This window comes from Chiloscyllium plagiosum, chromosome 11 (genome assembly GCF_004010195.1).
Source record: "Chiloscyllium plagiosum isolate BGI_BamShark_2017 chromosome 11, ASM401019v2, whole genome shotgun sequence".
NCBI classification, from domain to species: Eukaryota; Metazoa; Chordata; class Chondrichthyes; order Orectolobiformes; family Hemiscylliidae; genus Chiloscyllium; species Chiloscyllium plagiosum.
In genome coordinates this window covers 94,074,632-94,085,331 of record NC_057720.1, presented here as the reverse complement: position 1 = coordinate 94,085,331, position 10,700 = coordinate 94,074,632, and the positions used below count along the sequence as shown (strand labels likewise).

Genomic DNA, 10,700 nt, shown 5'->3' with positions numbered 1-10,700 from the left:
AGGGGATCCTGGACAAACTGAGCAATAGGAGAGTCTCAGGAGAGAAACTACAGGATGGTTCTATTTAGAGGCTCAGGCAGGGACAGCTGGGAGACAGTATGGCCTGGTGGCTGGGGCATGTTTTCTAATCAGCCTCTTCAAAGCCGCTGTTACCAAACCCTAAACCCGATCCTCTTGGTCCAGAGGTAAGGACACTACCACCATTTCTTGGTGGGCTAGTGGAAAGAAGGGAAGATCTTCTCAATCTCATTCACATGCAAACTCCATAAGCTCCTCCCACTTACTGTCTAATGTGGGGATGGAGGAGACAGAGCAGATGGGAGAGTGGTTAGGGATATCGGGACTGCCTTTCAAAAGGAAGTCACCTGTGTCGGTGATATTAACAAGACTCAATACACAGTCACTAACACAAACCTGATGTACTTGAACTTTATCCAGAATATTATCACCCATAACTGGGTGACACACACCCCAATGTACAGAGTTAAGTCCTGGATATTAATAACGGCTTTGTGTGTAAGAAATCACATCTCATGAACTTGAGTCAATTTTTCTGAAGTAAGAACAAAGAGGATTGATCAGGGCAAAGCGGTGGAAATGATCTATCTACATGGACTTCAGTAAGGCGTTCAACAAGGTTCCCCATGGGAGACTGGTTAGCAAGGTTAGATCTGATGTAATACAGAGAGAACTAGCCATTTGGATACAAAACTTGTTCAATGGTAGAAGACAGAGGGTGGTGGTGGAAGCTTGCTTTTCAGATTGGAGACCTGTGACCAGTGGAGTGTCACAAAGGATCAGTGCTGGATTCACTAATTTTCATAATTTATATAAATGATTTGGATGTGAATATAGAAAGTAATGTTAGTAAGATGACACCAAAATTGGAGGTGTAGTGGAGAGTGAAGAGGATTACCTCAGATTATAACAGGATCTTTATCAGATGGTTGAATGTGCTGAGGACTGGCAGATGGAGTTTAATTTAGATAAATGTGAGGTGCTGCATTTTGGAAAAGCAAATATTAGCAGGGTGTATACACTTAATGGTAAGGTCCTCGGGAGTGCTGCTGAACAAAGAGACCTTGTAGTGCAGGTTCATAGCTCCTTGAAAGCAGAATCACAGGTAGATAGGACAGTGAAGAAGGTGTTTAGTATGCTTTCCTTTATTAGTCAGAGTACCGTGTACAGGAGTTGGGAAGTCATAGGAGTTGGGAGGTCATATTGCCGCTGTACAGGGCATTGGTTAGACCATGTTTGGAATATTCAGTGCAATTCTGATCTCCTTCCTATCAAAACAATATTGTGAAACTTGAAAGGGGTCAGAAAAGAACTACAAGTATGTTGCCAGGGTTGGAGGATTTGAGCTACAGGGAGAGGATGAATACACTGTTTTCCCTGGGGCGTTAGATGCTGATGGGTGACCTTTTCGAGGTTTATAAAATCAGTAGTGGCATGGATAGGGTAAATGCACAAGATCTTTTCCCTGCCGTGGGGAGCAGGCATGATAGGGGATGGGAGACAGAGGGGGGAGACCGAGAGGGGAGGGTGACCGTTATTTTGTAGATTTACAACACAACCCTGTTCCTGTTTTCTCCGCATCCCCATCAATCCCTCTGAAGGGCTCAGAACAAGTGCACAGTCCCTGGAAAGTAGAGCTTCAGGGTGAACAAGTGCTGAAGGTTGCATTTGGGACACTGTCCTTTTTTGGTCTGTGCACTTATCAATAAATGGACCTGGGTTCAATTCCACTGTCCTGGATTCATGTGTGTGGCCACAGACACGCCTGGCTCTGACCCTGCCTACTGGATCCCCTGTCACGATAGTTCTGCCACTCTCCTTCCTCCCGTTCTGTGCAGCAGTGCTATCTGTGGTGTCATGAACCTGGCTGTTGCTGACTTCCCGAGAGGCCACCTCACCTTCCCCCCTTATGGAATCCCAAGCGGTGCACAATATCTGTTTGAGAAGGGGAATGATCACTGGGGAGTCCTGCACTTCCTTCCTGAGCCTTTTACTTGATCTGATGGTCACCCATTCCCTTTCTGCCTGTGTACCCCTCACCTGCAGTGCGACTAAACGCGCTGTCCATAACATTCTCAGTATCGCAGATGCTCCACAGTGAGTCCACTCTCAGCTCCAGATCGGAAAAGCAGTTTCCCAGTAGCTGCAGATGGATGCACTTCCTGCACGTATAGCCGTCAGGGAGACTGGAAGCGTCGCTTATTTCCCACATTGTACAAGAGGAGCACACCACGGGTCTGAGGGCTCCGGTAACAACGTTTCAGCTAGTTACTCCAATTAATAGAATTTAAATGAGCTAGCAACCTTCCTTCACTTCAAACGTTTCCATTATAATCAAAAGCCCCAATCTTTACTTAAGCTGACATTTTATACTTTTAAAAACTGTTAAAAAAACTCAGCAGGTTTCACTTACGAGCTGGTTATTTCCATTGAGGCCATGTGAATTTCTGAATGGCCTGAACTAAAACTGAAGCTGAGTTTCACCTTTTCCCTGTCTCACCTCGCTCTGTTTACACTCAACTCCAAAACACACATTGAGCCAAGCAGCCCTCACAGTGCAACCCTGTCATTTTCATTGCCTTCTCACATCTACACTGCCCTCAGCCTCCTGTAATGTTCCAATGCATCTCAATGGGAGCTCAGGAACTGCATCTCATCTTTCAATTCAGCCCTTTGTAACCCCAGAGTCAACATAGACTTCAGCAGTTTCTACATGAACAGAAAGTTATCAGAATCTGGAACATTCCACCTGAAATGGTGCTGGAATTTGAGTCCATAAGGAATTTTAATGGGAAGTTTGCAGTGAATTGAAAATAATGATTTTCACATCATGAAGTGGGTGACTGTGACCAAATCTGACAGTTCCTACAAAGAGACAAGGTGTAATTTGGATAAATCTGTGCTCCCTCTCAGGACAATATTTCCTTCCTCAGCTTCAGGGCCCAGAACAGAGCACAAACCTCAAGGGTGATCCAACCACAAATTTGAATATCTTTCTGCTTTCTGTTTGAAAAAAAAAGATACTTTCCCACAGACAGAACAGACACAGATTTCTTCTTCCACAGTTAAATGACAATGGTATTCAGATCTTGATGACCCTGCTGACGATAGAAAATTGCTTTCGAGATCCCTGTCTCAATTATTCTCAATTAATATTCTATAAAATGAATTCACAAAACAAAGCTCACAGTCAATGCAAGATGAATAGTGAAGGCAAACACTTCTCTTGGTATGTGTTTGATGTGCAAATGCTCCTCTTCAAATCGCACCGCACCCACCCAGGAAGAGGACATGTCCATGTGCCTCGCTGTGCCTTGCCCCAAATAAAGATGGCGGCCATAACCCAGGACCTATCACTGCCTGAGGGCCACAGCAATTTTCCCATTTGCTGTAAACGTGGGACCAAGAATTTCTAATTCAGGCCTAACCACATGTACAGAGTGTAATTAAACCCTCCCAGTCTAAACCGGATCCAACTCCCCTTTCCCGTTTCTTCTTCCTGCACACACCAAGGGTCATTCTAGGTCCAGTGACCCTTCCTCAGAACGGACAACAGCTGGGAAAATTAGAATCCCTACAGTGTGGTAACAGGCCATTCGGCCCAACAAGTCCACACCCACTCTCTAAAGATTTTCTCTGCCAAACCCATTCCCCGACCCTATTATTCTATATTTCCCCTGAATAATGCACCTAACCTCTACATCCCTGAACACGACAGGAAATTTAGCTGGACCAATTCACCGAACCTGCATGTCTTTGGACTGCAGGAGATAGCGGTTAAAGAGTAAATAATAGGTGGGGACAGAACCCAAAAGAGACAGTAACATTGGAAAGACAAAGGAGTGTATAACAATCTGGCTGGGAGGATGCATAGCTGTTAATGGAGGGGACAGGACCCTGTGTTTGGCAGCACCTAAGTGGAGCTACTGGAAATGGCAGCTGATGATCTACGTTCTGCTGCAAAACAGACCCTGAGCTTCCAGTTGTCTGTCACTTTAACACACGAGTCTGTTCCCAGGCTAACATCTCTGTCTCATGCTTACTGCAGTGTTCCAGTGAAGGTTGATGCAAGCTGGCAGAACACTCCAGAACATATCAAAACGCCCCGTATTTCAAGGACTGCAATTTCCCCTCCTATGTGGAAATACTCTCCAGTGTATCGCCACCACTTCCCACATCTCTGCCATTGAAACACACCTCTCCAACTGCAACAAGGATAGAACCCCCAGTCCTCACCTTCCACCCAGATACAACGCATCATCCTCCGCCATTTCCATCACCTACGATCAGATCCCACCAGAGAAATATTTCCTGCTCCATTCCTTTCAGCATTCCTCAGAGACAATTCCAAGTGAATTCCTAGTCAGATCCGTGCTACCCACCAACTCACCCTGCACTCACAGCACCTTCACTTGCCAATGCAAGAAGTGTAAAACCTGTGCCCACACCTCCCCCTCACCTCCAAAGGACCCTCCCACATCCAGCAGAGATTTTCCTGCACATCCAAACACCTCACCTATTATGGACTTTGCTTTCGGTGTGGTCTCCTCTCCACTGGGGAGTCAAGACTCCAACTTGTGGAATGTTTCAGGAACATTTCTGGGACACATGCACCAACCAACCCCACCATTCAGTGGCCGAACACATCAACTTCCCCACCCACTCCGCCAACGGCATGCAAGTCCTGGGCCACCTCCACCACCAAATCCCAGCCACACGATGCCGGAGGAAGAAAACCTCATCTTCCACATTGGGACCCATTAACCACAGAATCAAGGTTTCCTCATCTCCCCTCCCCGCCTTATCCCAGATCCAACCCTCCAACTAGACACCACCCTCTTCAATTGTTGCACTTGTCCATCTTCCTTTCCAATTATCCACTCCACCCTCTCTCCATTATCCTATACCTACATTGCCTTCCTAGCTCCCTTCCCACCCACCACACACATCCCTCTTATTTATCTCTCAGCCCTCTTACTCCCCCTCCACAATCCTGGCATTCCTGATGAAAGGAATATGCCCAAAACGTCGATTCTCTTGCTCCTGAGATGCTGCCTGACCCGCTGTGCTTTTCCAGCGCCACACGTTAATGCAACCTGGAAGAACAACACCTCATTTTCTACTTGGGGGACCCTGCACCCCTCTAGCCCCAGTATCAAATTCAATAATTTTAGAACTCTCATGTGGTAGCGCCCTAGCCTCTTAACCCACACACCAGGCCTTGTTATTACAGCCTACCAATACACATTATCTATGGTTAGACACTAACAGCCCCCATAAACAGCTATTCACCCTCCCCCAGCCAGATCGTTATGCATTCCTTAGTCCAACTGCTCCTATCTCTTTGGACTCTATCACCACCTATCATTTACTCCTTAACCCCTACCTTCTGCATATAAACCGACATTTCTTAGTAACATCAGTTCTGAGGAAGGGTCAGGGGATCCAAAACGTTAACTCTGATTTCTCTTCACAGATGCTGCCAGACCTGCTGAGCTTCTCCAGTACCTTTTGGTTGTTGTGTGAGATTTACAGAACCCACAGTTCTTTTGGTTCTAATTTACCACGAATTTCTAATTCAGGTCTAGCAGCCTAAAACCGTGCGTTTATAAACCTTCCCAGTCCACAATAACTCCATTTCTTCCCATACTTTGCAGTCTCTCCCACTCCCTTCACACTCACTAGGTACCCCCTCACCGTGACACTGCGCCTGCACAGCTCATGGCCACGTGTTGGCCTGCTGGACCCACCCTAATTCACTCCCATTGGTTGGAGGATCACGCCAATTCTCCTATTGGTCTGAGGCTGCTGTCAATCACCCGGGCCCCATTGTGACATGAGTGGGCTCCTCCCAAGAGCATCGGATGCTGAGGGGTGACCTCATAGTGCTTTATAAAATCATGGGGAGTGTGGATGGGAAAAATAGACAAGGTCTTTTCCCTGGGTTGGGGGAGTCTAGAACGAGAGGGTGTAGGTTTAAGGTGAGAGGGAAAATATTTAAAAGCGACCCAAAAAGCAACTTTTTTCACACTGAGATTGGTGCGTGTGTGGAATCTTCTGTTCAGGGAAGTGGTGGAAGCTGGTACAATTACACCATTTGGTATCTGGATGGGTATGTGAATAGGAAGGTTGTAGAGGGATATGTGCCAAGTGTTGGCAAATGAGACTAGATTAGTTTTGGATATCTGGTCGGCATGGACCAGTTCGACCAAAGGGTCTAATTCCATGCTGTAGATCTCTATGACTCTGTCCTGGGATGAGCTTCATCATTCACAGTGAATGGGGCAGTAACACAGAGCACAGGGTTTTGGGGCTATTCAGCCCATTGGGGCTGTACTCTCCCCCTCTGGAAATGGTGCCAGTCTATCCCAATTCACCTCCCATCTGTCTGTCGCCCTCCAAATACTTCCTTAAAAAAGTTAAATTCCAAATTTTTTTGACAATAACTACTGAATCTGCATCCAGCTGTCGGTTAAACTGTTCCAGATGCTCAGAACGTACGGAGTAAAATAATATTCACATTTTTAACCTGCATTATTTGCCAGTTACCGGAAGGTAGTTACTAAAAATTGTGACGTTTACAATTTCTCCCTGTCTCTCTGTAAATTAAATATCCTGGAAACAAATCTGCTCCTCGTCGAAATCACTGCCTAACCTTCTCAGCTCCAAGGAGAATTATCTAACCTTCTGTTAACTCTCCATAAAAGAGAAACCTATCTTAATTTTAGTCGTGCCATAAAGATGTACAGCAGAGAAACAGACCCTTCGATCCAACTTATCCTTGCCGACCAGATATCCTAAATTAATCTCATCCCATATGCCAGCACTTGGCCTATATCCTTCTAAACTTTTGGTAATCGCATACAACATCTCAAAGGCATAATTGGGTAATTGTACCAGTCTCCACACTTCCTCTGGCAGCTCATTCCATACACGTACCATGTTTAGCTGGAAACATTGCCCCTTAGATCCCTTTAAATTTTTTTCCCTCACACCTGAAGCCTGTGCCCCCAAGCTTTGGACTCACATATCCTGGGAATAAGACCCTGGGATTTCACCCAATCCATGCCCCTCACAATTGTATCCGATGCTCCAGGGGAAACAGCCCCAGCCTATTCACCCTCTACCTATATAGCTCAAACCCTCAACCCTGGCAACATCTTTGCGGATCTTTTCCAAACCCTTTCAAGTTTCAAAATATCATTCCGATAGCGGGGAGACCAGGACTGAAAACAGAATTCCAGAAGTGGCTGAATCAATGCAGGACTGAAAACAGAATTCCAGAAGTGGCTGAATCAATGTGCTGTGCTGCCGCAAAATGTCGTCCCAACTCCACTACTCAATACACTGACCAGTAAAGGCAAGTACACCAAACACCTTCTTCTCTTCCCTGCCTATGATTTCACTTTCAAGGAACTATGAACCTGCACTCCAAGGTCTCTTTGTTCAGCCACATTCCCCAGGACCTTCCCATTAAGTGTATAATTCCTGCCGTCATTTGCTTTTCCAAAATGGAGCACATCATATTTGTCTGAAATAAACTCGATCTGACAATCCTCAGCCCATTTGATTGAAGTCCCATTGTATTCTGAGGTAACCTTCTTCGCTGTCCAGTGCACATCCAATTTTGATGTCTACTGTAAACCCACTAACTATACGTCATATTCACATAGAAATCATTGATATAAATGACGACAAGCAGTGGACCCAGCACCGATCCTTACACTATATTGCTCATCACAGGCCTCCAGTCCGAAAAGCACGACCCTCCATCTCCAACCTTCCAGCTAATTTGTATCCAAATAGCTGGTTCTCTCTGCATCCCATGGTGTCTAACTCGCTAACCAGTCTGTTATGTGGAACCTTTTTGAATGTCTTTCTGAAGTCCACGTTAGTGATTTATGTACAAAGCCATGCTGACTATCCCTAATCACTCATGCCTTTCCAATTACATATAAACCTGTCCTTCAGAATTCCTTCCAACACCTTGTCTGCCAATAACCTCACGCTCACCAGTGCATTGTTCCCTGGCCTTTCCTCATTACCTTTCTCAAATAATGGCGCCTGTCTTGCAGCACCTCACCTGTGGCTATTGCTGATAGAAATATCTCAGCAAGGGGCCAAGAAATCACTTCCCTAACTTCCCACAAAGATTTGGGATACACCTGATCAGGTCCCACAGATTTACTCAGCTTTATGTATAAGACATCCATTATTTATTTCTCCAAAGTCTCTAGCTTCCATATCCTCTTTCAGTAAAAGCTGACATGAAATCCTCAGATAGTATCTCTCCCACCTTCTGTGGTTCCACAGACAGCCTTGTTGATCTTTGAGGGTCCATATTCTCTGCCTGGTTACTCTTTTGTCCTCAGTGTTTTGTAGAATCTCTTTGGATTGTCCTTAAACCTCTTTCCACCCAAAGCTATCTCATGTATCCTTTTTGCCCTCCTGTTTTCCCTCAACTGTACTTCTACTGCCACTACACTCCAAGGGATTCACTCAAACCCAGCTGTTTGTACCTGCCATATCCCTCCTTCATCTGTATGACCAGACCATCAATTTCTCTAGACACACAGCATTCTCTATACCTACCAGACTTGGCAATAACAGGAACATACTGTCTATGTACTCTTGTTGTCTCATTTTCACAGGCCTATGGAGGCAATGACAGATGAGGACATGGAAAGTCATTCTCAGTAAAGAGGTAGTGTTGGGAAAGATAACAGCCCAAAAGTAGATGGGTCTCCTGGCCGTGATGGAATGCATCCCAGGGGACTAAACGAGATGGTGAATGGTCGTTTGTCCTTCCTTGCTAGAGGGATGGTTATGCTGCAGCTGTACAGGGTGCTGGTGAGGCCACACCTGGAGTACTGTGTACAGGTTTGATCTCCTTACTTCAGCAAGGATGTACTGACCCTGGAGGGGGTGCAGAGGAGGGTCACTAGTTTGAGTCGGGAGTTGAGAAGGTTGGTGTATGTGGAGAGATTGAATAGACTGGGACTATACTTGTTGGGATTTAGAAGAATGGGAGGTTGTATTGGAAAAACTAAAATTAAGAAGGGAATAGATAAGATAGATGCAGGGAGGTTATTTCAATGGGGTGTGGGGGCGGGTCAGCCTAGAGAGCATAGCGTCAAAATAAGGGGGTATCTGATTTAGGACAGAGTTGAGGAGGAACTTCTTCAGCTAAAAGGTTATGAATCTGTGAAATTCCCTGCTGAGTGTAGCAGTTGGCGTTATCAACTTGAATGTCTTGAAGGCAAAATGTAGATTTGCAAACAAGAAAGGAATTAAGGGTTATGGTGAGAGAGCAGGAAAGTGGAGCTGAGGCCATGAAAAGCTCAGCCCAGACCTTATTGAATGGCAGTGCAGGCTTGAGGGGCCAGATGGCCTACTCCTGCTCCTATTCCTTCTGTTCCTGTGTTCCCACTTTCCAGCCATCCCTTTACCTGGGGGGTGCAAAGAAACATTGAAAGTTCTCGCCTTGTACCGTCAAAATTCACCTTTGTCCAACTTTGAACACCAACTTTTAGATCTGGTATATTATTTTCTGCAACTATTTTAAAACTAGTAGATTTATCGTCAGAGAATCCCACGTGTGGAAGCAGGCTATTCGGCCCATCACATTCACACTGACCTTCAGAGACTCCTATCTTACCCCTGAAACGCTGCATTTCCCATGGCCTATCCTTGAACACTGTAGGCAATTTCACATGGCCAATCCACCCAACCTGCACATCCCTGAACAATATGGGCAATTCAGCCTGGATTATCCACCCAACCTGCACATCTTTGGACTGTGGTAGGAAACCAGAGCACCCGGACGAAACCCACACAGACAACCTCAATAAGGTGATCATCCTGTTCCTATTTCCCAGTTCCACCCAAGTAAGTTTACCAGGCGAACCCCCATGAATATCCTCCCGAAGCACAACAATAATGTTATCCCTAACCAAAAACACCATTCCACCTTCTCTCTTATCCCCCTTTTTATCCTTCCTCTTACATCTATTCCCTGGAACATTAAGATAACTGTCCTTTCCAACCTAAGCCACGTTTCTGTAATACCCACTATATCCCAGTCCCATGTTCAAAACCTTATCTTAAGCTCATCTGCTTTCCCTGTCAAACCACTTGCATTTAAATAAATGCAGTGCAGTGCTATCAAAAGGACAGTCTGATGGGAAGAGGGGGTGGGATGGCCCTGTTGGTGAGGGATGACGTTCAGTCCCTTGCGAAGGGGGGGACATAGAATCAGGAGATGTAGAGTCAGATTGGAGGGTGGCTAATGTTGTCCCACTTTTCAAGAAAGGTGAGAGAGAGAAAACAAGTAATTATAGACCGGTTAGCCTGATGTCAGTGGTGAGAAAGATGCTGGAGTCAATTATAAAAGATGAAGTTACGGCTCATTTGGATAGCAGTAATAGGATTCGTCAGAGTCAGCATGGATTTACAAAGGGGAATATATGACTTGGATTAAAAATTGGCTGGATGACAGGAAGCAAAGAGTAGTGATAAACGCTTCCTTCCGGAATGGCAGGCAGTGACTAGTGGGGTACCACAAGGTTCGGTGCTGGGACCGCAGCTGTTTACAATATACATTAATAATATAGATGAACGTATTAAAAGTAATATTAGCAAATTTGCTGATGACACAGCTGGGTGGCAGGGTGAAATGTGAG

General features: G+C 45.5%; 1 long non-coding RNA gene across 2 annotated transcripts in view; it reads right to left on the bottom strand.

Annotated features, from left to right (window-relative positions):
* Positions 1-3,124: 3,124 nt before the first annotated feature.
* Positions 3,125-10,700, bottom strand: part of LOC122554808 — an 18,336-nt gene continuing 10,760 nt past the window's right edge. For both annotated transcript variants that reach the window (XR_006313093.1, XR_006313092.1), the window contains exon 4: positions 3,125-3,162. This is a non-coding gene — a long non-coding RNA (uncharacterized LOC122554808). The remainder of the gene's footprint in view (positions 3,163-10,700) is intronic.